The sequence below is a fragment of the Aythya fuligula genome, chromosome 1 (genome assembly GCF_009819795.1).
Source record: "Aythya fuligula isolate bAytFul2 chromosome 1, bAytFul2.pri, whole genome shotgun sequence".
Taxonomy (NCBI): domain Eukaryota; kingdom Metazoa; phylum Chordata; class Aves; order Anseriformes; family Anatidae; genus Aythya; species Aythya fuligula.
In genome coordinates this window covers 11,538,427-11,564,174 of record NC_045559.1, presented here as the reverse complement: position 1 = coordinate 11,564,174, position 25,748 = coordinate 11,538,427, and positions in this window count along the sequence as shown.

Here is a 25,748-nt window from a genome sequence, read left to right as displayed (position 1 = left end):
CAAATAAAATACATCAAAATATTTACAAATGTAGACATAGCTATCCCTATATGATAAAGTGGCTGGACTTCTAAAGACTGTATACTGGAGTCATCAAACCAAATTAGTCAGTCAGTATTCTCAGCATTTACTGTTGAACCTCTTGTAATTATCTATTGTCACTAAAAATCTATTCATCTTTTGCTCTGATCTTTCTTTAGCCATTAACGCTACTGTAAAGTGCTGCAGTTCTAATCTGGATGAAACTCAAACATCTCCTGATCTTGAAACCTAGATACCACAGGCTCTATAATTATATTCATTCTCCAGGAGGTTCAGAATATAATCTAAAGGCCAAACTTGTTTTAGAATGTCATTCCTTTAATCTTTAATTTCCTTCCACCATATTTTTCCTAACTTTTTCAAGCTGGAGTTTCCCAGTGAAAGTACTGAGCTGCTAGATATTTCTTTAATAAGAGATTCTATGTGTCTCTGTATCTCTTATACAGAGATATAGACACAAGTATAATCTTGATGTTTTTTGTTTGTTTTTATTTGTTTGTTTGCTTTTGTTTTGTTTTGTTTTGTTTTCTTCAAATACTCATAGTTTTGTAGAGATACAGAGACTGGCTTGAAAACCACTGCCCTACTACTGATGTTAGAAGACAGAGTTTAGTATTTAGGCAATATGGATATTTTTATACAGTATTTGCACTAAGGAACGTTTTTTGTCAATGCAAAGAAATATTTTCCATGATTTGTGTCCTATGAACACCTTGTTAATAGAAACCTTCACTGATGTGAAAACCTTTATAAAGATTGGGTAGTTGCTTTTTAAAAAATTTTATTTTATTTTATTTTGAGGATGCAACCATTTTATTTTATTTTGAGGGTGTAACCATTCCCAGCTTCCTTAGCTGTAGTGAATGGAAATGCAATTCCTTTCTATGCTTGATGCCTTATTGGTATGTAGGCTTATGATTAAGAGATCTGAAAAGAAGAGTTGTACTTTTATAAAAACATAGGCATTGTGAGTAACTCACTTGGTATTTTCAGTCAAATAAATTATAAAAACAGCACTAAATTTGACAGAATGGTCCCAAACTATATAGACAGCTTTAGAATTTGTGGACATTTCTGTAATATTCCTAGTGAGCAGAAAGGTTGAGTCTGCATGTTTGTTTGTTTGTTTGTTTTTTAATTTTAATTTTAATTTTAATTTTAATTTTATTAGTATTTGTATTTGTATTTGTATTTAGAGCTACAGCTCTTAGGTACTTTCTCATGTCTTCAGAATCTACACACCACCTGCAAGAACTTCTAGATGAAATCCTCTGACCTTGCTGTGCAAACAAATAGTTCTGGTATTAACATACTTCAAACTCACTTCAGTGCATTTGTTTTCTCTGAGGTCTATGTCCCCAGACAATACTGCTGAATCTCACCCTCCACTTGTACAGCCCTAAAAATGCATATTTAACATCTAAACTCTTTATTTTATTCTGATCTTTCCTCCTTAATCAGTAGAATGTTCATTATACTGTCATCTTTAACTGAGAAAGTAATAATTCCTCTTCCATGCATGGCAGTACGTGAGAAGAGTACTGACGCTATTTAATAGTAGTACTAGGTCATCTGGGCTGTAAGCCTGACATCTTCCATCCCTGTGTTTTTCACTTTTCTGTTCTAATACTTTGCTGATGAGCTGCTGATAGAGTAATTTTTCCACAGGTTTATGGTACTGTGTTATTCTTTTTCCATGGTGGGGAGAAAAGGAAATGTTCCTAGGTACCAAACAATATTCTTGTTTCAGATGCTTCATTTTGATTAAGAATGCCTTATTCAGCAAAATATTCACAGCAGATTTTGCACACTGGTTTCAGCAGATGTATTTTTATTGATAAGGCTTTAAATATTTTTTTGAAACTCTTTCATCCATCTCTATTCTTTGTTGGATCTTAAAGGGCTGTGGTTCCATTCAGCATCCCCAGAGAGGAGGGCTGCAAAACTGGCAAACCCTTCTTCCTTTCTGCTATAGGATATTGCTTTTTCTTAGTCCTCCTGTAAGACTTCCACAGCTTCTAATAGTTCCTGTTGAGCATGAATACCCAGGTAACAACCAGGGAAAAATGTATATCAGGAGAAACCTGGCCAAATCCATTAATACCAAGGCCCCTTGACTGATGAATGTCCTGAATTTCAGTGTTTCCAGAGAGTGAATTGTACAACACAGAACAACCCAGAAGCAGCATTGGGCTGGCTCCTCCAGCGTATTCAGTGTGTCCTGTTTTGACTGTGATTAGCAAAAAAAAAAATCCAGCTCTGTGTCACTCATTCATCTCTAATATTTTATCCTGGCTTGTCCACCTCTTCATATGCTTTGCTGCACTGTGCTTTACCTCCTGATTATATGTCCCTCCTTTTAAGCCAGCTGTGAATTTCTGAACTGATTGAACCCTCGCTGGGAGACAACTGCTTGCTTATGGTTTTTTTGATCAGCAAAGTCTCTCACAGGCTGGTTTGTATTGCCAGAAAAAAAAATCTGCAAAATATTCACAGCATATTTAGCTCAAGCCACAGACTCGGCTTGAGCATAAAAGGCATTATGAATAGAGAGATATTTTCTCTGTCTCTGCTCCCCTGAATTGTAAATGTTGTCATCCAGCTGCATTGGATAAAAGCTTGTAATAGCTATGAACGTTTCTGTCTTTACAAATGTAGCCATGAAATTCGTCATATACTAAGTCAAATGTGTCTGTCCTCTCACAATCTGAGTGTTTTTTGTCAGCATGCATCCTCTTGCACAAGTCTGAGGAAGCAAAGTGTTTATATGTGAAGCAGTACTTTCTGTGGCTATTTTTAGAGACCCGAGGGTGGATTTTTTTTTCTTTCTTTCCCAAATGAAGTTTAAGAGTGCCTCAGCAAGCTTTGACTGTTTGTTTTCTTCCTTATGTCTCTTCAGATATCATTACTCCAGGATGATTCACGTCGAGTTCTGAATTCATATACTGGGATGCCTGTTGAGGAGAGCTTAGCAACTGCATCACACTGAAAGCCCATGCTGGCTGAAGCACGGCTGATGCTTAACCTTTTCTCTTCTCTGTCAGGAAAAAGGTCATTGCTATGAGCTCATGACTGAGCAATGTTCTGCAACATTTAATTACCCTCTTTTGTACCTCTATCTATCTTCTCCCACTATTTTCTACTTTCCTGGTCACTGTCTTTTGCCTTGTTACCTGTTGTTCTTCAGCCAAGGTTTTGCAAAATTGACAGTCTGATAGTAAGGAAGCATAGATACAAGACAAGAAAAGAACTACTAGTCATTCATTTTAGCTATATGTCCTGAAGTAATGGGCCAGACTTTCCACTGCCACCCCTGGAATTACTCCAGTGTATTTCATTGAATTTTCATGGACTGAGCTGGTGGAGAGTCTTCAAAGCTTGAGATTTAAAATAGTAGACTTAAATCACAGGTCTCACGTTGGCACTGGCTTGGACTAGACTTGCTTCATTCAAATAAAATTTGGTCATATCCTTTATTCATTACATGCAGATAATTTCTTGATTCTTTTTTAAACCTTAAGGCTGAAATATTTTCAGATAGTGTATGTTTCATTTCTAAGGCATTTGAATGACAGACAATTTCCAGACTATTTTAATTAAAAAAAAAAAAAAAAAAAAAGGAAGAATTTATCTTTTTAAGCCCAGGTATGGCATCAGTGCTTGTCAGGCTGTTCAAAAGTAAAGATAAATAATAATGAAGAAAGGAAAGTCAGTTGTCAGATTTTAAACAGAAACAAAATCATGGACTGACAGACTGTAAAAACATTCAAACTCCATTTTTAGAAAGGTCTTTTAGAAAACAAATTTCTACCACAGTTTATGTATGTAAAGACTAAAAGCTGCGTAATGGGACAAATTGCAAATCTATGCATAATTAAATGGGTAGTACTGGAAACAGAAGCTCTGTTTTTCATTCAATTTGCGTGGGAATTATGAGCAAGAATAAGTGCTTCAAGGAAACCTCCACACAGTATTTGCTTAGAAAATGAATTTACAGAATGTATTCTTCCAGCAATTACATATATAGATATTTTGTGCATCAAATCTTGGAGATGTTTTGGCTAGCACTTTGAGTGGGCGAGGTAGTGTCCCTGGAGCTTTGCTTGCTCGCTGCTCTTCAGCTGCCCTTGGTGGCCAGCTGGCCAGTGCTGGAGCTTTCAGCCAGTATTATTTGTACCACAGGGACAAAAAGCTGTATTTTTTTTATCTACCTCCAGCATCTACTTTAGATTCTTTTACTTGTTTTTTAGCTCAGTGTGATTAGGTTGGTCCTCTTTGCTTATTGGCAGCTTAGAATAATATTAAAAATAATAGTAATAATAATATTATTTTGAGAGAAGATGAGCTCAAATCATGGTTGTTGCAGGTGAGGCTCTACCAGTTGACAGGGAACAGCCTTAGGATTTCAACCACTTGTGACAATCCTCTGTCAAAAAAATAAAAGTTTTCTGTTCAAACTCTGCTTTTCTAATCTGGTAGCATTCAAGGCTCCGCACCTGCCTGACCAGCAGACCCAGGTCAGCACTGGACCTTTGGAAATTCATTTCTCCTAAGTAGTCCCTTGAAGAAGTTACCTCAGTAAACAGGATATCCTTATATGAAAGTTCCTTTGCCTTATTGAAGTCATAAATGGAAATTTATGCTGCAAGATAAAGCCAGGTTATAAAATTTGCAAGATGTTAGTTGAGAAAGAACCAATATCAGTATCAAACTTAGTAATCTAGGTGTGAAAAATGTAGTTTCATTTGTAAAAGGGGGAGTCTTGACAACTTAAAATAAACACAAGATAGTAAATATAAAATCAGACTGTTGATGTTAAATTATTTTTGTACTTCTGAAGAAATACTTACATTTTTTATGGATACTACCACATATAAGTTTGATTATTTTCTGCACAGATACTGGTGAATGACAGCAATTGAAAATTAAGCAGTAAAAGCAACAACCACACATTAAGAACTTTTTTTAGCCTTGTCTTCTCTTTTAAACTGAATTATTGGAATTGTTTATAGTGAAACTAGAAATCACAGCAGCAGAAACCTGCTGCTCCTGCTCTTTATTTGTGACCTGAAAAGGCTGAATTTTCTGGATTAAAATTATAGGACTTTTACAAGTAAAAACTTGCTCTCCTGCCCCTACCTTCCCCCATTTTAAGGTTGCTGATATTGAGCTAAACATAAAAAAATCCAAAGATGTCTTCCAATTAGTGCTTGGTGGGAAGGATTTTTTGTTTTGTTTTGTTTTGTTGCTTCTGAATGAGGCAGATGGCACAGACTCCTCACCCCAGCCCAAGAGCCCTGATGGCCAGTTTGCCCACTGTGCCTCAGTAGATTTCTGCCCGTTTGCTTGCCTCTCTCCCTCTCTTCTTCCTTTCCACTCTTCCTTGTTTTGTTCTACTCCTAATCACATGTTTCTGCAAACTATTCTTTGGGTGCATTGAGTGTCACAAGATTATTTGGTTTAAGATCATGAGACCTCAAGTTCTGCTTTTTTTTTTTTTTTTTTTTGTTATCTATTTTTAATGGGCCTTTTAGAATTTTCCCTGCTAGCTCTGCAACCAGTGTAACATCAGAGTGAGAAGAGCTGAGTTGAGTGCTGGCCAGACCTCAAACCTCAAGTGAAGCTGGTGATGAAATATAACATTTGTTGAAAAAACATGTAGTTACTCTAGCAAGGACCTAGAAGCAACCCCCCTGTGCTCACAACCCCACACTCCTCCAGTCCTTCAGAGTTTGAGATGCAGCTTTTTTTTTTTTCTTTTTTTTTTTTCTTTTTTTTTTCTTTTTTTTTCTGCTTCTTCTGAATTGATTTGAGTGGGATTGTTGCTTGGATCAGGTGAGCAGGATGGAGCTGAAGGATGCTTTCAACCTGCTTTTACTTCACCTGACCTAGTGTCACACATAGGTGATTTCCTTCAAGTAGATTGAAGATGCTGAGTTGTAGTGATTAGGTGCCACGTGTTAAATTTAGTTATAGCCTGTGATGAGAAAATGGGCCATCATCACAGTAAGTCCCCCATGACACTTTTGTTTGTCTGGGTAATGTTTGATAAAGTTATCAGCTCATAATATTCTTCTAAGGACAGGTTAGCTGAGACAACAGAAAACAGCAGCTGTTTTAGCTGTTTTAGCTGTTTCTATATATGTGATTTCAGAAAACATTCCCATGCTAGGCTGGGCCAAAAGCTCCGGTGCAATTTGTTATTAACATAACTGCTTTAGTTATTAACATTTGCTTTAGTGGTTGGGGCCACACAGACCCACCAGCCTGCTGAGACGCAGCTCGGAAACCTCTGCCATAGCCCCCCCCAAGAGGACAAATAAGTCCTTGTTTTTTTAAACAAGGCTAGTAGAATTCAAAATCTTGATTTGGTGGGTTTAGTCAGCACTTTTTTTTTCTTATTAGCAGAGGAACAATCACTCTCTTTTGTCCTCTAAATCCATTTGTGCAACTCAGTTGTTGTGAGTGGGCCTAAGCTGCTCCTTACCACCTGTGGTAAGGTCTGTAAAGGGCCTGGAAGTTTAGTAAAGCCCGTGCTTCCACCATGGTTTGAAAGTACTTTTAAATCTTCTTTACAAATTTTCTGATTTTTGCCTATTGATTTTTAACACTAACACCGCTGATGTGTGTGCTGATAAAGCTATTCTGCAGCAGGCTGTAATAAGTTTTATTATTGAAATATAGTTATGCATTCTGTATTAAAAATGTGTTTCAGGACTTCCACTGGTAAATCTCTTTACGTTTAACTAGTCAGTGTAAATCATGACACATCTTTTGATGCAGGAGAGTGGATGATTACATTCATAATATATGCTGCAAGGATTAATTAAAACAACAACAACTACAACAACAACAACAAACACAAGCCCTCCCAGCGCTTGCTAACTCATAAAGTGCTACCTGAGACCATGCACGATTTATGGATTAGTTCATTAATCTGCATTACTGAGAAGGCAGTAATTGATTAGATTTCACTAATGACTATTTCTGGAGTGTTCTGCCATAAAGTTGATATTTCTTGCATAGCCTTTGGTAAGTGCCTCTGTTTGGAGTTCAGGACCACATCGTGTTTATCTCTTTGTTTGTTTACTTTAAATTGAGATTGCTGTTAATAAAACTCAGTGTAGCGTCCTTGCTATGATTTGTTACTTTGTCCTTCCTTCACTTTGTTCTCTTATCTTGTGTATTCAAGCTCCTCTCATATTTAAGAGCCTGCAATGTGAAAAGTTCTATTTATCTTTGCAATAGAACATAGAATTTGTAAACAGATATCAGCTAGATAAACTTGTCCAGCAGAAGAAAAAACATGAACTTTCTTAACCATCTGGAGAAATAGTAGCTGGACCCTGCATAGACCCCAAGTGAGATCTTATCCTGAGATGTTTGTGTGCTACCCTGATACTCTGCAAACTCCCTCAGAGCAAACATGCCATCCAGAAAGCTGGGGGGGGAGCAGTGTGTTCTTGCCAAGTTGCAAATATTTGCTCTGAGACAGCCCCAGTCAGCTGCTAGCAAACGCAGCAAAGAGGCCAGGCACAGCAAAGCTGCCATTTGGGCTTGGCAGACAGATTATGGGACTGTCATGCATTTTTCAAATGTGGCCACAAATATTTACCTTCTTCCTAGGGCAGTGGCTTGAGAGTAAATTACTCAGACTTCTTAAAAAACTCTTTTCATAACTTTTGCGGTCAGACAATTTTCAAGAAAATTTGAAAGAAAGCGACTTGAAATGTACTAGAGCCAAGCAAGCAGAATAGATGTATGGACATGAGAATGTCCAGCCTGAGACAGGCAGCTGCTCCCTGACCTTCTCAGCAGCACAAAGAAATGGTGGCAGAGCATCCCCTCTGCCAGAGCATCCATCCTCCGGCACACATCAGAGAACGCCATGAGAGGTCTCAGATGCGGCACGTCTGGCAGTGTTGATGTCAGCTCTTGGTAAGAAATTCACAGCTCTGATCTAAGCATTTTCTGCATGCAGGTCAGACGTATCTTCTCCCTACACACGTCCCCTTTGTGCACAGTGTTTTATTAACATCAGGAAACATAACAAGTTTCAGGGCAATGTGATGGTTCTGATGAAGTTATTCTGCACTGAAGATAAGCAGCAGCACATTTAGGTTAATTCCAGCTATCATTTCCTTTTTGATTGTAAAAAAATGTGAATGGAAAGAAAACTCCACAGAATACTGACTGTGCAGCCATAAAAAGCCACAACAGCATTTTGATCAAAAAGAGGAATTTTTTTTGATTAGACAATGCCACGTGGTGCACTGAGACTTAAAGCAGCTCATGACCATATTTTGTACAATGGATGAAAGTCTTCTCCCACCCTCTTGGTGGCACACCTCCCACTGTGCACCAGTTCTCACAGAATCATAGAATATTGCAAGTTGGAAGGGACCCATAAAAATCATTGAGTTCAACTCCTGGCTCCGCATAGACCTACCCAAAAATTCAGATCACTTTCAGTTCCTGGGTGTGCTGCTCTCCTGTGTGGAGAGAAGTCCAGCCCTGTGGGCAGGACCTGTGCCCTCCCACTGCACGAGAAGCATGAGGGGTTCAAACTGTCATTTCCACTACCCCAACATTGTTGAATTTTAAGCAATAGTGGCGTATTAGTTTATCAATCACTTTTAAAATAGAAAGATCCTTGTTAGAGTAGATTTTATGCTGATTTTGATAGGTACATTTTTGATGGTCTACAGCTGTGGTTACCCATGGATACCAACCAACCAGCAAGCTTTGTGGGAGTTAAGATGCAACTGAGATCACATTCCAATGAGAGTAATTACAAAATGCATATCAACCCTCCTCTGCTATCTTATCTCTGAGATTATCTTTGCAGTTTTTAAATGGATGTGTGCTGGTGAACCATAGTGCCATGTCACTTAGAGAAAGGAATTTATTTTCTGACAGAGAAGTTATTTAGTAAAGCATGTTTTGAATGTTAAGACACACAATAGTCAGATTTAACTTTAGTACAGAGGAACGTGAGATTTTACATGTACTAGTATAAAGTTATAATTCTAGAAGTATGCATTTTGTTTTACATGGTAGCTAAACACAGAGAATATATCAGTTAGGAAATTCTTTTTGCACACATAGCTCACAAAGAATCAGTGATGGAGCTACATTTATGAATTATTTGTACTTCAGAGCAGAGTAGACTTGGCTGAGAGATGATGGTTTGGTGTTTTTATTTTTGTTGTTGATTGTTTGTTTGTTTTTAGTGGGGAAAGAGAAGTTTCTGGCTTCTTTTTTATTTCTTTCTTCTTTTTTAAAAGACTCTCCATGTGGAATTTTACAAAGAAAAAAAAAAAAAGAAAACAGAAAAGAAAAACAAACAAACAAACAAACAGATTAATCAAGTCAAATCATTTACTTCTGCTGCGCAAAGAAATTACTGATTGCTTCAGCCCGCCTCTTACTCCTATGACATATAAAATAAAGAGGAGGAGGCAATAACCTTATTAACAAACAAAGATAGAGGGACAGGCCCTTTAAGTAAGGGATGGTTTACTACCTTAATAAGAGCCGTGGTATGATGTTTCTGCCCTTGAGCATTCTTTTCCTTCTTTGATGTCTCCTATCTATTTATAAAGTGCTCTGAGATTGCAAGGATGAAGAACCCTATATAAAGTACAAGGTCTTTGTCTGTTTCTATTAAAATAAGCCAAGACAATTTATGTTTTAAAAAGAGGGGGAAAGGAATTCAGAAAAGAAACTGTGTGCTGCATGTTGTTGTAATATCTGAGAAAATCTTTTGCTAAAGCTGACACTTTCTTCCATTTCAGCCTAAATCACAAACATAGCTTCAGAAAGCTTCAGTTAGTTCAGCTACCCAGAGCAAATGAATCTGAAAAATCAGAAATAAAAACTTAACAATAACAATAGAACAAACAGAAAGCTGAAATGGATGTTGTCTTGTGTTCTTGACTGTAATTGCACTCTAATGCAAGCAATTATACATAAATAATCAGTTCAGGTAGCAATGCCCTGTGGAGATGGACTGACACTCATATGTATTCTAAAAGTAATCTGCTATGCTGAGGTGAAAATCAGATTATTCATAGGTGGGAATCGGTTAAAAATGTTTGGTCTGAGCAACTTTATTTTACTAAGATACATGCTGAAACCAACAGGCTTACAAATGTCTGAAGTAATGGCTCAATTAGTTGGTATTACGGATTCTTAATTTTAAGGAGCAAATCAGGACCATGGAAGATAACCCCAGAATCAATCCTATTCAATATGACTTTTCAATGACATTTCTGAGACTTTTATTTTGTTTTTATAGACTAGATCTACCAAGCCTGTGGTGCCCAAATCATCTTTGGCTGAGGAAAGCTACAGAGTTTATGAATCATATAGAGCTGGCAGGAGTTCTGATCTGGATCAAGATCTCAACCCTACCTTGTGTTACTAACTTCAGGAGGCCAGATGCTCTCAGCTGGCTGTGCAATACCCCAACTGGGGTCTCACACTGGAGAATGTCCTATGTTGGACTGGGCAAAATGGGACATTCACCTACCTAAGTGTGCAATGCACCTTATCCTCTCCAGTTCATTGTACTCATTGAAAACAGACAGTACAATTTGGGCAGCCCAGATGTAAAGGATTTCAAGTACCTGAGCTAAACATTCCTAATTCAGCAAAGCTGCCAAGTACTTCCATAACTGCTGTGTTAAATTACAAGCGAGTTCCTCTGTTCCTTTCATTTGTACACCTAGGTCAATGAGACTGTCACGCTGTCTGTCATGCAAAGTCAGAAAGAAAAGATTAAAAATGGGACCCTTTTTACCCGTCTCATGTGGCTAAGAACTTTTCTTTTATAGTTATCAGCTTGTGGGCTGCTTCAGAATAGCTGCATTTAAAAAATCCAGTTAACAAACTCTGCTGAAAAGCCACAAGAGAAGTCCCCAAAAAATACTAAACATTTTGAAAAAAGCTGTATTGTCACTTTTTTGGAATTCCAAGTTTTGAGTCTTGATTAACCATTAGCCATTAGCCATATAGCTGAACATTTTATATCAAATAACAGAAAATAGCTAAGCTTTGGACATGGTGCTCATTTAGTCTCCCCTAACTCTAGGCTGTGTTTGAGCACAGCTATTGTTATTTCATACATGGCAGATATTTGATATGGTGTGTATCCTGCTATTGTGATTCTGTAAAGCTTCTGAGGATTAAGAAACGCTGTAGAAATGAGCTGCCTGAGATGTCAAATACAAAAGAGGAGAAAAGGGAAAATATACGAAAAGTGGATACATTTGTACCTATAGCCCTCAGAGAATCAGATAGCACAACTTCAATTTCTGATTCTACTACCAGGTTCTTAATGTGGCCTTGGGAAAATCATTTAACTTTTATCTCTCCATTTTCTCTTCTGCAGTATTGACATTGCGCTTTGCTGACAGGTAGAGAGACAGGGACAGCTTTTGGCCTTATTTCAACACAGAGGTCATGCCATGTAGGTAATGACTTTTTCAAGAATGACTTTTTAAAAGAAAATATAATTTATAATATATTTTCCTTCTGAACTAGACATAGCACTTGGTGCTTAAGACTTACCCCTTTTTGTTTTATATCTCATATCAGAATAAAATAGTATGTACTTAAAGCTATCTGATTGTAATCCCCTACACACAAATGATAGCAGAGATTTAACATCCTGAAGCACAGAAAATAAGCATTTTACCTTTTTTTTTTTTTTTTTTTTCTTTTTCTTTCCTTTTTTAAGCTGCTGTTTTTTTTTCCTAAAAGAATTATCTTTGGCAAAAGATTTGTTTGTTGTAAATCTTCAGAAACTACAGCACAAGTCAGCATAGCAACTTTCCATTTATTGGATCTCAACAAAGTATTACACATTTTAACAGCACCTATAAAACAAATTGAGGAGATTTAGGTATATCTCTTGTCACTAAACAGACTTTTGCTAGTCCTCTCTTCGGCTGACAGTACTTTTAAACATTTATATGACCTAGGATTTATATTCTATCTGCATGCAAGCAAAAAAATACCCTAGTTGGTATCAAAAAGCCTTAGTGGATGTGTTATTTTGGAAATCGACTATTTAGGCTTATGCTGAACTAAAATCACATGTTCTGTCATGAAGAACTGCTTCTGTTCCACTGTTTACATACCATGAATAAATGTTTAAAACACTCTTTCCTGTGAATAAAGCTCAAAAGGAAAAGCTTGGCCACTCCTCATAGAAAGCAAGCTAGATGGTGATTTCTGAGTGCTACAGGAGAGGTGGGCTCTGGCTGGGCCAACAGCTCACTGTCCTTAGGGAGAAGGGGATTTACATTCATTCTTGAATGTGCAGGTGTTCGGATCTTACTGTGCATGGGACACAGGGGTGGCTGGGTGACCTGTGGCACTGTCATGACAAATGGGAATTTTTGCCTATAAAATGAGGCCACGAATTCTCCAGCAGACAGCTCTGGATTGTTCCATATGGTGAAAGCTGTAAACTCCTTCTCACAGATGTATCTCAAAAATGCTGAGAATCTGACCTGCAAAAGGGGAAAAAAAAAAAAAAAAAAAAAAAAAAAAAAAGTATGTATATACACAGAAATGAATATGTGATAAAAACAAATAAATAAATAAATAAATAAGGACATTTTGAGCTTTTGTAGTATAGGTCTTGGAATATCTGCAGTTTAAAAAAAATAGCATTGGATCATATTATTAAGATTACCTAAAACTAAAATAACATCCCTAAAAAAAACAAAACAAAACAACAACAAAAAAAAAACTAATGTTCTTTACCTTGTTTCTAACACTTCCTAACTTTTCTATATTCAACTTGGCATCTTTAGTTGTGTCCTTAGTACTCTTCATGAGTCATACATAAAGTATTTGGACAGCATATGTATGCTCTTTGATTGAACAGATTTTTAAAATGTGATTATTCACATTTGTATGAGCAAACCCCCCTTTCCAAACATCAGCATGTACAAAAATCAGAGCCATCTGAGTACCCACAGGAAAGGAACTGCAATGATAGGAAAGGGAGAAATTACACTTCATCTCACATTTTATAAGTTCATTTACTCTACCTGCACCTCCTAATTTATGAAACTCACACCTATCTAAATAGTTCAGAGAAAGCACAATCCCCGTTTTAATAACACTGATAAAAGAAGGATATTTTTCTGTGCTGATTGTAATAGGAATAGATTCCATTCTATAAAAAATAATGATTTGATAGTCTTCTTCTATCAGGGTGCTGGCCTTTCAATCTGTCCTTGTAGTTTTTAGCATTACTCACTCATGTGACTAAGGGATAAACCCAAATTGCAGGCCTTTCTCCTAGGAAAATGCAGCACGTATAAGCTCTCTGATACATTTTTTTTTCATCCTTTCACATTTATAGGGCAAGCCCTGAGAAATACTTAAGGTAATATGCATTATGAATTGCACAGTGATGCTGACCTATTTTTAAATACGGTCTTTTTTTTTTTTTAATAGACAAATCCTTTGATATTTTTTTCCCTTTTTTTCCTTTTCTTTTTTCTTTTTTTTTTTTTTTTCTTTTTTTTTTTTTCTTTTCCATGTAAAGTTTGCATCCAGGCCAAGGATACAGCAGCAGCCTGTGATTCAAGCTTATGAGTTATGTTGCCAGGTTCTGCCTTGTTAAACTAACTCACACTGCATCATCTGCTTGACCTCATTTACCTCGTATGAAACCAGTGCCTGAGGCAAGAGGTTTAGTTTTTAAGTAGTTGTTTTGGCTTCACATGTTTAAAGCTATTGAACAAATAAGTCTCTGTAAAAGGGCTTGTGTCCCTGCAGCTATTGTTTGGTACACAGCAACAGAAAGCATTATATTGTGCTGTAAGAGTAAGCAGACAGACTTTGACAAAAACATGAAGAGAAAACAGATCTGTTATGCTAGGTACAAACATTCATTACTTAACCTTTGGTTTCATTGCTTATAAAGAAAAAAAAAAAAAAAGTTTTCAAGCAGCAAACACGGAGGAATGGCAGACATGATGGTTTCCTGAAGGCTCTGAGTCTAAAAGTAGACATGGGCTTTGAGCTCCCTGATGTGCAGAAGTTATTATGGGACTTGCAAATTCTTTGAAGAACTATACTGAAGGCATTTGGTATGACAGTGATTTGGCTGTGATTATATGGACAAGATGCCTACCAGCGTGGCTGGTTAAAGTGTGGCTGTGCAAATGGATAGGTGGATGAAGAGCACTCAAATACAGGTGTAACTGCATTGGAAATAGCATACTTCAAAATACCACCTTGGGTATCTGCAGCAACTTGAAGACTAAAGGCTTCTAGCTCCATCAGCAGGACATCATTGGTCCAGGGAGATGGGTATGTGTATAAAAGACAGATACAGAGAAGATGGTGTCCACACATACAGCTTATTTACATGAAAACACACATGTTTCTGGCTCCATGTTATACCAGTACTATTCCTAAAGTCAGGGAATACTGGATTAGGTCTAATCCTCCCTTCCAGAACTGCAAATAAGATGTTTATACAATCATACAAATGTCTTTATTTCTGTCATCTTTTGCCATTGTCACACCACACCCCTCAGCCCCTCCAGCACCTTCCTCCTACAGATTTTGATTTGACTTCTGAGATTCTGGGCCTTCCTGTGTACATGACACACAGGACATCTTCACTATAAAAAATGAAACATTAAATCACATGTCCTGCAATGTGAGTTACAGGAACTATCTAGGTCTAAAAAGATACTGAAATAGTTTTGTTCAATTTAAGGGACAAATCCAGTACCATAAATCAGTGTGACTATCTCCAGCAGATCCAATTTATACACAGCATTGCCTTTTGTTCTAAAATCAAAACAAAATGATGTGGTGTTTTGGAAAAGGTCCTTGAGAGCATAGGAAAAATCTTACATGCTTGAAGTACTGATACATCTGAATTATTACTGTCCTCATTCATGCTTTCAGGTTATTGCTGTTGCTATTTCTGGTGCTAGGTTCTAATGGCTAAACACTTTTTTTTTTTTTTTTTTGTGGTTTAAATCTTACAGATATTCACTCTTTCCCTGCAACCAATAAGTGTGAGAAATACTAACTTAAGGCTTTTATATTCTTATTCACTCTGCACATAATTTGATTTTAGCAGAGAGATTTTGAACTAACAGTTCAAGCTGAAGAAACACTCCAATAACAAAATACACCTTGGCCACCTCCGTTCCTGTGAAATGGCTACAGGCATAACCTGAAGTTTCCTTCACTAAACACAAAGGAAAGGAAACAGCAGGCCCTGTCACTGAGGGGCTGATGCATAGTTTCAGTGTCCTGGCAGAACTACAGTGATGGAGTTCACAGAAGTGTACCTAATGTGAATTTAGAGGATATCTAATTATTATTAGATATATGCAACTTGGGAATAGAAGCCTGGTTCTGGCTTCAGAGGAGTGACTTTTGCCACAGCCAACACCCACAAAGCATTTGCCATCCCACACTCCATCTACACAAAAATCAGAGGGGTATCTTCTCCTCTGCCTTTAGCTATTAGGTCATTAGTTAGCATATGTTGAAGTTGATCAGAGGGCTGGAGCACCTCTCCTGCAAAGAAAGGCTGAGAGAGCTGGGGATGTTCAGTCTGGAGAAGAGAAAGCTCCAGGGAGACGTCACTGCATCTTTTCAATACTTGAAAGGAGATTTATAGAAAAGATGGAGAGGAACTTTTTGCTCAGGCAGATAATGATAGCTCAAGGGCGAATGGTTTTGAACTAAAAGAGGAAAGATTTAGATTAGAGGTTAGGAGGAATTTCTTTGCTGAGAGGGTGGTGAAGCACTGGACCAGGTTGCCCAGAGAAGCTGTGGATGCCCCATCCCTGGAGGCATCCAAGGCCAGGTTGGATGGGGCTTTGGGCAACCTGGTCTGGTGGGAGGTGTCCCTGCCCATGGCAGGGAGTTGAAACTGGGTGGTCTTTAATGTCCCTTCAAACCCCAAAAACTATTATTCTTTGATTCTGTGTTTTAATTGCCTGCCTCCACATAATCCAAAATTGCTGTGAACTCATGCTAAGGTTTGCTTTTTATGGCTGTTTTTATTCACTGAGGAAAGGTGAATTCTCTCCTGTGAAAGGTGAGGGTAGAAGCCACTGAACCAATGCCCACATAACAGGAGCAAGGTCGTGTTGGCAGGTGCAGATGCTTGCTGCACATACCATGACCCCTCAGGAAAGTACATGTGAACCACATCCATCCCAGCCAGTCCAAGACAGGTCCCTCCTCACCTTGGTGCCTCTCTGAGCTCCTTGGTCCTCCTCATGCCAGGATAAATCAGGGATCTCAGCAGCTCCTGGGGTGCCTAGATGCTGGTCTCTGAAATAAATCTGTCCTGCACACCAGATGAGCTGTGGGAACATCCAGATGACTGGGATGGGCTAAATGAAAAGGTGCAGAAATCCCATTAGTCAACTTTGGACTTCTTTAGTTAAGTCCAATCCTTCAACCTCTCAAATGTTCTAGCATAAAATATTGGCTATAAACTCCAGCAGGCTGAGGCAACCCTTCAGGCCACCCTAACCTACTGCAGACTAATTCACAGATCTGAGGATAAGAAAGAACCACATGACCTCAAATCTATCTCAGTCTTTCCATACCCTGTTTTCATAAAAAACAGTGTGTGATTCATGGGATATTGCCTACATGTTTTCTTCTGTGGAAACACATTCTGCAGACCCTTATGGGAGTAGTTTCCTCCTAAAACTGGCTTCCACGGCAGGGAATTTTCTGTTTTACAAACTCACCCTGTATCTGTGGTTTCCTAACACTCATCCAGTGTGTGAGCAAGTTTTACAAGCTAAAACACGAGCTTTCCATGAGACAGCATCCACTTTTACACAATAGAACAATGAAGAAATGGGTGTGCATTTATTACTGCATTGATGATCCACCTTCAAGTTTCTTCCATATTAAGTTCAGTACAACACTGGATCTTTTAATGAAGCTCCACTTTATATCGTTTTGCATATCTTCTAACCATTATTTCTGTTTAAGGAAAGAAGAAAGTGATGAGACTATCTGTATAGGAACATTTAGGAAAATGTCTCTGGAGATGTCATTACTGCTTTGAGCTTAAAAACAACCAGAATGGGAACCAGAATGTTTCATGTACTTACAGGTATTTTATCATAGTTCCATTCTATGGGTCTCAGAGTTTCCAAAATTTCTACTTTGAGGGATCACCAACTGCAAACTTATTAGTGAGATAATAAATTGCATTTCAAGAGTGTTTCCAGATGCTGAAAAACTTTTTATCCTACATATATATATATATTAGTTGTACTTTTCCATTTTTTGCTATATTTTTGACCCAAAGATGAATATTTTAACAAATTTAAGATGATAGGACATAGTTAATAATCACAGAATCACAGAATCACAGAATTTCTAGGTTGGAAGAGACCTCAAGATCATCGAGTCCAACCTCTGACCTAACGCTAGCAGTCCCCACTAAACCATATCCCTAAGCTCTACACCTAAATGTCTTTTGAAGACTTCCAGGGATGGTGACTCCACCACTTCCCTGGGCAGCCTGTTCCAATGCCTCACAACCCTTTCAGTAAAGAAGTTCTTCCTAACATCTAAGCTAAAACTCCCCTGGCTCAACTTAAGCCCATTCCCCCTCGTCCTGTCACCAGGCACGTGGGAGAACAAACCAACCCCCACCTCGCTACAGCCTCCCTTGAGGTACCCATAGAGAGCGATAAGGTCGCCCCTGAGCCTCCTCTTCTCCAGGCTGAACAAGCTCAGCTCCCTCAGCCGCTCCTCGTAGGACTTGTTCTCCAGGCCCCTCACCAGCTTCGTCGCCCTTCTCTGGACCCGCTCAAGTACCTCGATGTCCTTCTTGTAGCGAGGGGCCCAAAGCTGAACACAGTACTCAAGGTGCGGCCTCACCAGAGCCGAGTACAGGGGGACAATCACCTCCCTAGCCCTGCTGGTCACACTGTTCCTGATACAAGCCAGGATGCTGTTGGCCTTCTTGGCCACCTGAGCACACTGCTGGCTCATATTCAGCTGGCTATCCACCATCACTCCCAGGTCCTTCTCTGCCTGGCAGCTCTCCAACCACTCCTCTCCCAGCCTGTAGCTCTGTTTGGGGTTATTGCGCCCCAGGTGCAGGACCCGGCACTTGGCCTTGTTGAACTTCATGCAGTTGACCTCAGCCCATCGGTGCAGCCTATCCAGATCCTCCTGCAGAGCTTTCCTACCCTCAAGCAGATCGACACACGCACCTAACTTGGTGTCATCTGCAAACTTACTGAGGGTGCACTCGATGCCCTCGTCCAGATCATCGATGAAGATATTAAAGAGGACCGGCCCCAGCACCGAGCCCTGGCGGACGCCACTAGTGACTGGCCTCCAACTGGACTTGGCTCCATTCACCACGACTCTTTGGGCCTGGCTATCCAGCCAGTTTCTAACCCAATGAAGCGTGCGCCAGTCCAAGCCAAGAGTAGTCAGTTTCTTGAGGAGAATGCTGTAATAATGTAGTAAGTTATACTGAGATGAGGTTAAGGATAATAAGATAGCAATAATGAGAAGCTATTATTTATTTATTCCAATAGTGCAAAAGTATAAATCAAATCTTATTTGGAAATATTAATTAATGATTCTATTACTGCTGCTAATACTGAGCCTAAAAAGAGATGGAATAATATGTCAACACAGTATACAGGAAGTGACTCAATTCGAAGTATAAAATATTTACCTCTCTAGGGTGTGAGCTGGCACTGTAGGTTAGAAATAAAACACGATAGTTTAGAAAACACATGAAAGTTTAGAGACTGATAATTTTAATGTTGGTAATTTCACAGAGATCTTTGTCATTTTCCACAGTGTCCATTTTCATTATGCTTTCAGATGATTTCATCCAGAGTGTAAACACAAATATGAAGGTGGGCGTGACTCAGTGTGAGTGGGCTTCCATCTTCTACAGAAAGACACTTCCCAAGCAGGCCAACATATCAGCAAGATCTTACAGCTCTGATTTTGTTATTTTCTTTAAGTAAACGGCAGCTACTGACCACTTCAGTACTAAGAAAACACAGCTGTGCCACTCCAGGCAAGAAGGCAAAACACAACAATCTTGATGGCAGAACAAGATCTTCACTTGTGGAGCAAGTTACTACAGTTACTTTGACCTCTTCTGTATAACACACTGAGAACAAAAACTGATATATCATGACTCAGAGAAAGATGGTTTCTTTCACTGCATTGCATGAAAGCAGACAGAATGCAGGGAGCAGCTTCAGCTCTAACACTGTCCCAACCTGTGGTTGTTTTAGATGAAATGTGGTTGCTATCAGATGAAATGAGGGCAGGGCTGAGAAGAAGAAGGTAGAGGAGAGGTTTATTTTACTCATAGTCTGTGACATAGCCATAAAATTGCTGGGGCTTTTCAAATCCCTGACAAAGTCAGTGGAAAGATTCCCTTCTGTGGGCATTGTCTTGGTCTTTGAGGATGAAGAACCCCTCAAGACGGGATCCACTGAGACGGGTTATGCACTTCAGTAATTTCAAAGGCACATACTGTCATATTCAAATTTAATGAGTTCAGATTCTTAAAGATTAGGGTGATCTCAGTATTTTTTCAAGCTATTTTTTTTCAAGGTTAAGTCTATCCTGTAAAAATTTATGTATAACATATGCTTCATGAACACACCTGGCCTCTTTTGAGCCACTTCAGGATCTGACTTGCAATGCATTAGCAACAAGAATTTTTATAGAAATAGATGTGGTAAATGTGTCTGTGCTGAAGCCTGAAGTTATACATTTACATGCACCAGTGAAGGGTGAAATGTCACTGACATCAACAGTGAGACTTTCAGTTTTCTTGGGACTCAGGATTTACTTAATTAGTGCCTGGGACTGATGCTGAGCCTATTGCAATGTACCTGCACAAATATGGATGGTTATACATACAAAAAATCTGATTTTTCACTCGGCTTTTCAGTCTTACTTGCAAATTATGTTGCACTGCATAGTGGCTGAGAAAGTTAGCCAAATTTGAGTTGTTACTGTTTGCAACTCATGGTTTTGTTACTGGGGCAACCCAGAACCTTTGCTGTGAAAATGTTGCTTTCAGAATTTGAGATAATGGCAGTGTTACATAGATTTATTAAATCATTTTTAATGATAAAACTGGCATTAATGAGTATGCTTTGAGAAAGAACTGGAATACTTTGTTAGTTGTAAATGCCTAGACTAACTATGGTAGCAGATTAGCAGTGGACTCACAAAATTTAAGTAAAGATATTGTCCCAGCATTTTGCAATAAGTAAGATTAACTTTCAGAGAGAAAATCTGCTTTAGCAATGTGCTGGACCATGATTTCAAATCCAGATTTATGCCTTGAAATTTATTGCTTCTAAAAGACAATGTGGACATTAAAAGAGCCTTCAGACTCCCACACATACAAAGACCTGCCCAGACCTCTCATGATCCTCTCTGCTTTATAAAGCTTTCTTCACCAGGTTGTTTGGTCTGATACCAATTTCTATTACACCATGATAGGAATGAAATCTCAGCTCTCAGCTTCTCTCTAATGTGCTGTGGCTGGGCTGTGTGACAGAACAGGAGCTTCAGAGTGTCAGACCCAGAGCCCTAACCTGCTCATACCTGTGAAGCCAGACAGACCCCCTGCTGTCCTACTTCAGGCATTGTCAGAGGTCTGCAAAATGCTATGTGCCTGCAGCCAGACACAGCAGAAGCACACGTGGGCCTGCCAGCTTCTTACTTTACTCACAAAGTCATTTCTCAGGACATCCTCCAGTGCAGCTCTCTGTCCATCACTGCTGTTACCCTAGCTACAGTGTATCTTCTGCCACAGTAGTTTTTCATCTCCTGCTTGAGGACTGAAGCATTCAGTACAGAGGAAAGAATGGACCGAGGGCTTCCACATTATTATTTTTTTCCACACACTTTCTTCAAAACATTCACACAATAAAGATGGCTCAAATTCCAGTCCTTTCCTCAGTCGCTGGTTCAAACTGAGCCCACGTAAGTCATAGATATTTGATGGAAAAGAAGAAAATAATGAGCCATCTCAAATTATTATGAAGTGGAATGCGATTAGTGTCCCCTTACTCTAGTTGTCTTCAGTATAACTGCTTCCATCTGAGCTAGTCCTCTGGAGCTCCCATTAAAATGAAAGGAGAAAAATAGGCACCTTTATAATGAGTCACTGACCTATTTCATCCTTAGTAGGGTGTTTCAAAAGCGCCTTTTTCTCTCCATCAGCCAAACAGTTTAAGTGACTGGCTCTATGCTGGGGATGCCTGAATTTAATGAGATGAATCCCACTGCTTCTGACATCTTTCTTGACACATAATGAAAGAGCACCCTGATGGAGCGGAGACCCTGTTTGTCTCCCACTCTGCCATGAAGCATCATGAGGGGGTAGTGGAAGGAAATGATCACTGCCAACGTTATTTATGGCATGGAGCGACATACATGCGTTACTTGGAAAACAGCAGTGGGATTTTCATCTGAGTAAGGATGGGTAAGGAAAGGGGAAAGTCAGACCATTTTGGATAAACAAAGGATTTTTATCCCCATCAACATCAGCCTGACATCTTTCACCTTCCCCTGTGTTTGCTTGAAAGACACACATGCAGAGAAGTCCAAAAGCATGGAAAATTTAAAAAGCTGCATGGAAAAAATAAATAAATAAAAAAAAATCTGACAGATTTGAAAATCTGTCAGAAACAAGGTTTCTTGAGCTAAGATACCTATTGCTCCCTATTTTTACCTGTAGCTGATGCTGTGCTCTGAAGTACCATCGTGCTTTGTTCCTCCCCATGTTTCCTCTCATACATGCTACTTATTCACCACCTTACCCAGCTTATGACTGTAAGAACTGCATGCAAAAAAAAAAAAAAAAAAAAGGTTTCCTTGAGTTTTTGTTATGCATCTCACATGCTGGATCCCAGCTGCATGTGAATCATTGCCTCCAGGCTGGGCACAACCCATCCATGACTTTTTGTGGGAGGCTTTGCAATTTGTTTTGGGAGCCAGATAGGAGAGACCCCACCACCTCTTTGTAGGCAGAGATTTTCCTTTTTTTTTAATCACTTGATAAAAAGCAATTTTAGGTTTTATTTTGCATACTGTAAAAAGTGCTTAGAGACTACAGGGTCCTGTTCCATTAGCTAATTAATATTTAATAATTAGTGCTAAGTGGAGCAGTCTGAGATTAGGAAAGAATCCCTTTCACAGCTTGCTTGCTGGGACAATCCCCTGACACTGGTAATCTTGATTCACAGCAGGGTCTGACTGCAGGCTTCCATGGCAAAGGGGAATACTCTTAGCATGCTGAAATCAGTATGTTTAAATAAAATTACTGTTTTGAGTGACCTTTTTTTTTTTCAAAGGTTTTCTACCATCTCCATATCTTGGTTCCATTGAATGGGTCGTTGGGGCTCGAGTGTATATTTCATGCAGTGGAGAACATCTCCTGTGTTTCCAATGAGGAATTCAAAAAGAAGGTGAAATAACAGCTTGAAAAAGATGACGTTTTGCAATGACCTTTCCCTTTAGTGTCCTGAGAATTGCAACCAAAGCCTAATGTGACTGAGAAATCCATGACTGGTTGATTGACCGATAGCCCGAAGATAGCTTTTTCCAGAGTTAATTCTACCAGACAGATTCTTCAGGGAGTCCTTAAACACTGTGAATGTTCCCGGGAGATGAATTGGATGGATGCATCTTCAAATGTTAAATAGCATTTAACATGATCTAGTTTAAATTTGTTCTCTGTCTTGTAATTGCTATAATTGCCTCCAGACAGTAAATTGGATGCCATTTGAATACTAGTGTACTGCATCTATTTTATGCAGATAACAGTGCTTATAGGGGGCAGATAGTATGGAAGTCTGTGTATTGAACACCCACATGCCAACACTAGAAGCACAGAACTTGCTTAAATACAAGCTGTGACAGTAAATTAGTGACAGTGGGGTTATTGTTCTGTTTCATGTGTAGGATTTTTTGGCCTGCTACCAAAGGAAGAATAAATATTCAGGGAGAAGAAGCTGAAAAAGGAGGTGGTTGTATTTTGTCATTCCTGACTTCCTCAGCATGTAAAAGCAGAAGAGGAGCATCCTCCAGCCACCCCTAGTAACTTCTGATTCTCTTCTGGCAACACTTCTCAGTTGGAGTAATAGCGGAAAGCAAGAGTCTCACTACAGCAGATATGAGGAGGTTCATACATTCAAAACCAAGATGTGCTCCCTAGTGGAGAGAGGTAGATGACCCAAACCATTAAGAGTGAAATCTAACTGCAATTTTGTCTGATTTTCCTGAGTACAGGAAAATACTAACAAGGTAAATAGTTATTTCTGAGTAGTTCTGTGTGTAGACCAGCCATAGATAGACATTCATGATAAAATAGCTGGAATATCTGAATCTCAGAGCTAGTCCCCCAGTTAGAGAAGTTATTTGGCTCTGGTCCTTCAGCTTCCCTGATGCATCAGAGGGATGTAAAACCTCCCCAGACTGAGCTGGTCTTGTGCAATCCTTAAGGAAGAGGCAAAACAAGCTTACCCAAATCAGAAGAGCAAAGATGACGTGGGCTTGGAAGGTCACTGGTGACTGAAAATCCAGCCTGTAAAAGTAATATGAATGTTTTGGTTGACTCCAGTGGTATTTGGATTAGGCTTTAAGTGGAAGAGAGTTGCTGGCTTTGTTGTGTCTTAAGGACATATGAGTGCTAATCCTAGTCTTTTGTTCAGAGGATTCAAGGGACTAAATAGGGACTTAAAATATAGGATTAAAAGATCTGCAGAAATTATTCTCATACCTATACATGTAAGCTTAAAAAGGATGTTGTAACTTCAGGTAAATCCCCACTTACATTTTTCCTAAGTCTCAACATAACCTGTGGAGGATAACAGAGCTGGAAAATTTTACCATTAGGGTTCTCAAACAAATTGGCATCTTCTCACGTCTCCAGCAGTCCCCTGGGGTGACTGCCTGAAGTGAGCTCCACTGGCTATTGATTTTTTTTTTTTTCAGTGTCTCTTTAATGCATGAAATCTTTTCTTTGGTGCACATAGACTTAGTGGCCTGGAAAGTAGAGAAGCTGAGGACACAGAGAGCCTAAAACAGGCACCAAAATTAACCACTAAGCATTTTAAAATGTCTTCTCACAACCGTGGTAGCAACAGAGGATGGCCAACAGTGAATTCAGTCCTGATATAAGCATTTAATTTCCATGTGCTCTCACTGAAAAAAGTTTTGTTCCTCTGCAGATGCCCAAAGGGAGACCAGGTTCACTTTATGCACCCATTTCACTAGTGGTATAGTGACCCAATGTGAGATGGTAGGTGTGATAACCAGTCAGTGTACATCTGAAAGCAGGTGTGTAATAGGGAGAAATGGCTTTTAAAAAACTGTGCCTGTACCTGTTGTCTTTTGTGTAGCTGCCTGGGAGACAAAGCTATTTGAGAGGGCCTGGACCTCCACTTGCCCTCTCTGAGCATAGTGCTGTAACACAGAGGCTGAGGTTCAAACACTGTTTTCAGCAGTCTCTGTCACAAGAAGCTAACAGGGGTCAAAACGCTAAATACTGAGTTGAAGGGAAATTTGTGTGGAGTTCATGTACCTATCTTGTACTAAACTTGCATGTATCCAAATTGGAATCATAATAGGGGTGTCTAGGGAACAGATGTCTTCCACAAACCAGTTCCTGTGCAATGTGGGATAAGCAGGGGAGCATCTAATAAGCTCAGTTGCCTACAGCAAAAAATGATTGTCATGCAACCTGGAGTTGAGATCTATCACATGTCATATTTCTTTGCCATTCATGAATACTACATGATATAAAGACCTATTAATATCCTTAATATATATATATATATTTTTCCTAGAAGAAACATTCCAACTGTGATCAAATAATCCCCATTCTTTCACAAATATCTATACAGAATATGTGTATCAAGAGAGTCAAGTTGATTCCCCAAATACCTGTAGGTTCCTACAGCCACTACTGTTTAGCTGTGCTTGTCATAAACAATCCATTCAATGATGCCTGAAATAGCTGTTAAAAAGAATGATATCATTTTCTGTTACGTGAATTTTAAATCTTAACTCTTTCTGACTAAGGCTAGGATCACATTAGGTGGACTATTACAAGACTGTTGCCTTGCTCAGGTGCATTTAAAAGACCATATCTGTTTGTAGCAAGAATGATAATTCTCTCTAATAGGATTTGGCAATTTATAATTGCTATGTTCTGTTTGAAGACCTTCTGTCACATTCATATAATCTCTATTAGAGATCTCCAAACAAAATGAATCATAAAAAGCAATAATTAACTGGAGGAAAGCCAGAGATCTAAAACAAAAACTACCATTAAGCATCTCCAGCAAGTCCAAAATAGTCTCCAGAGATGCCAGTGTCACAATGAAAAAGCTTTCAAAACAGTATGATGATGTATTCTACATGTAAATAGAATGATACTGCACAAAGACTTGAGATCTATATTTAGAATACTTTAAAAAATAACAACAACAACAAAACAAAAACAAACAAAAACAACAAAACAAAACAAACAAACAAACAAACAAACAAAACCCACTAAGCTGACTACATTATCCTTGCTATCTTTTTAACAGCTGTCTCTAATTTAAGAACTAGGTCATGTAACAACTTGTTTCTCCAAAGTGGAAAGGGAACTCAAAATG